Genomic DNA, 3,231 nt, shown 5'->3' on the forward strand with positions numbered 1-3,231 from the left:
AAAATACAGAAGGCATGGAGAACGCTTGTGCACTGGGCATGACATGAGGTTTTGAAATCTCAAAGACCAACCTCTGTGACATACTTTCTCCAACAAGGCCAAGTCTTCCCAAATACCACCATCAACTGAGGCAAGTGTTCAAATCCCTGATGAGCCTATGGGGGATATTCTCATTCAAACCACCATATATGCAGAAGGATTATATTAAGGAAACAGGTTTCCTACTGTTAATCCATTGAGAAGGCCTAGAAGTAGCAACACACTAATAACAATAAGAATACTTGGCACCTAAATCTTGGTCTATAAATAATATTCCCCACCTAAAAGAACCAAGATTCTTTGCAGAAAACGCTAATTCCAAAGGGTTTAGGCATCAAACAAAATGGGCTTGAAACTTTATTTTGTCCCTAAAAATGAAAAATTGTTCAACTAATTATGGGAACATGTTGAAAAGACACAGGAGCTAGCTTAAAAGGGTTCCCTCTACAAACAAACAAACAAAAAAGGAGGGGTGTCCCTACGGTGAATTTGAACATGACAATTAACAGACTGAAAAGTATTAAATGAAGTAGAAAACCATGAGTCCACATTGACATGAATGAATTATGAGACACTTACCTGGCATGGAAGATACCATGATTATGAAGGTGGTTTTCTCTGGGTGAAGCTCCTCTGTTGCACTCTGGGTGTGCTGTCCCCTATGATTTCCTTAAATGTGAAATTTTTGACTGTATAATTTGTGGTTGTGCAGAAACACGTGCTCTCCCCAGAAAAATAAAAACAGCAAGTTGTGTGTGTGTGTGTGTGTGTGTGTGTGTGTGTTCACTCATTAGCTGTAGAAACAGATGGTTAATAAACAGACATAGAAAGAATCAAAGTTTCTTTCTGCCAGATACTTAGAGCTGGCAAAGACAAAAAAAAATAACTTCAGAAAAAAAATGCAAAGAAAGTCACCTTAATCAAGTGAACAAAGAGAACATAATCAGTAATACAAATACAATAGACTGGAGAGATTGCTCAGCAGTTAAGAGCACTTGTTCTTGCAGATAATCTGACTTCAGTTCCAAGCACCCACACCCGATGGCTCACAATGGCCTGACTCCAATTCCAGGGGATCCAACACCTCTAGTCCCAAGGGTCTTATCCCAACACGGATAGTTTTTAAAAAATAAAAAAAAAAATCTCTTTTTAAAAAATAATTAAACAGTGAAATAACGTGCTTCCTGGTAAGATGAAAGAAGAAAGCATTATTTCTTTGATGTTACTGCCCAAATTTCATAGCTAGAATATAATCATGAGGAAATGTCAGAAAAACCCAAGTTATGAAGCATTTCAAAAGATAACAAGACTATTATCTTCAAGTATTGAAAATTGAAGGACACGAATAGACGTTAAAATAAAATGCAGCACTTGATTCTGAATTGAATTTTCTGCTTTAAGGACACTTCAGGAAAACTGACAAAACTTGAATGGCATGGTAGCAATGGCAATGGTATAATCTAATGTTGGTGGTTATATTATAGCTTTCTACTTTAGAAAATACACATAGAAATATCTAAAATAAGAGAGTGTGGGAGTGGGTAATGTTCTTTGTATTGTGCTTTAAACGCTTCTGTACACTTGAAACTGTTTTGAGGCTTATTAAAAGGTCTTGTGGCATAGGCAAGATGGCTCAGAAGGTAAAAGCACTTGCTTCTAAGCCTGAAATCCTCAGTTTGAGCTCCAGGACCCACGTAGTAGAATGTGAAACCTTCTACAGCAAGTTGTCCTTTGTTCTTCACACGAGAACCATGGAGCAGGCAAGCACACATACTCAAACACACACACACACACACACACACACACACACACAATAAATGTTAAAAATAAAATTTCTTGTGGGATACTTTAAATGGTGAATTAAAATTTATGATGTCAAAAGATTTCATATCTCTATCAGAACTTCCCACTGAAATAATTTGCACAATTATAGTTATAGCTAAGGAGTCACTAGAGTAGAAGCAAAGAACAGAGTCAAACAGGAAACACGGAATAAGATAATAAAATTCTTCCAAAACTTTACTATCTCATATTAACTATAAATGCTAATTTAAATGCAAGGACTATTGAATTATTTTATTATATTTTACTTTACAGACAAAGTCTTATTATGTAGTCTTGGCTGGGCTGGAACTTGCCATCTAGACCAGGCTAGCCTCAGACTCACAGCGATCCACCCACTTCTGCATCCTGACTGCTGAGATTAAACACATGCACCACCACACCTGGCCCAGACTATATTTTAACAGGTGCATTAGTTACTTTACTACTGCTGTACTAAAAACATCTTGGCCAAGTCAACTTACATAAGGAAGAGTTTATTTGAGCTTCTGGTATCACTAGGATAAGGGTCCACCATGGCTAGGAGACAGTAGGCATGGCAACTGGAATAGCAAGGGGAGAGCTCACATCTTGAACCACAAGCAGGAAGCAGAGAAAGAGCACTGGGGATAGTGAGGGGTTCTCCCAGTAACATACCGCTTCCAACTAAGGTCAAACCTCCTAATCCTACCCAAACAGTGTCACCAAGTGAGGACCAAGTATTCAAAAGTATAAGCATATAAAGGCCATTCTTATTCAAATCATCACAATTCCAATGGTTGATGATTTCCTTAGTATGCATAAATTTCTGGGTTTGATAACCAACAGAATTTTTTAAATGTCCTTTAAATATATAGACATATAAATTGAAAGTAAAACTAAAAGAATTTTGCAAGATAAGCAATAAATATATCAAAGGCAATGGATACATTAATACAAGGCATAGGCATAATGCACTTCAACTTAAGAGTATAACGAGAGATCAGAGATAGGGGGAATCATTTCAGGATGGCAAATAGTCAATTCATTAGGAAACAGAAGTGGCTCAGTTAGTAAAGTGTCTACCACTCAAGCATGAGGATCTGAATTCTGACCTCCAGCACTCATGTAAAGTGTCAGATGCAGAACCAGACACAGTGGCACACACTTGTAATCCCACCACTCAGGGAGGCAGAGGCAGGTAGATCTCTGTGGGTTCAAGGCCAGCCTGAACTACAAAGTGACTCCAGGACAACAAAGACTATACAGAGAAACTCTGCCTCAAAAAAACAAAAGAGAGTCAGATACAATTGTATACACCTGTAACTCCAGTTCATTGGCAAGCCAACCTAACTAGGTCAGAGAGCTCTAGGTTCATTGAGAGATACTGTC

At 37.9% G+C, this 3,231-nt stretch overlaps 1 non-coding gene across 1 annotated transcript; it reads left to right on the forward strand.

Moving 5' to 3' along the window:
- Positions 1 to 610: 610 nt before the first annotated feature.
- LOC132650224 (U1 spliceosomal RNA) lies at positions 611 to 767 on the forward strand. The gene has a single exon (XR_009588607.1). It is a non-coding gene; the product is annotated as a U1 spliceosomal RNA (small nuclear RNA).
- The last annotated feature ends 2,464 nt before the right edge of the window (positions 768 to 3,231 follow it).

This window comes from Meriones unguiculatus, chromosome X (assembly GCF_030254825.1).
Source record: "Meriones unguiculatus strain TT.TT164.6M chromosome X, Bangor_MerUng_6.1, whole genome shotgun sequence".
Classification (NCBI taxonomy): Eukaryota; Metazoa; Chordata; class Mammalia; order Rodentia; family Muridae; genus Meriones; species Meriones unguiculatus.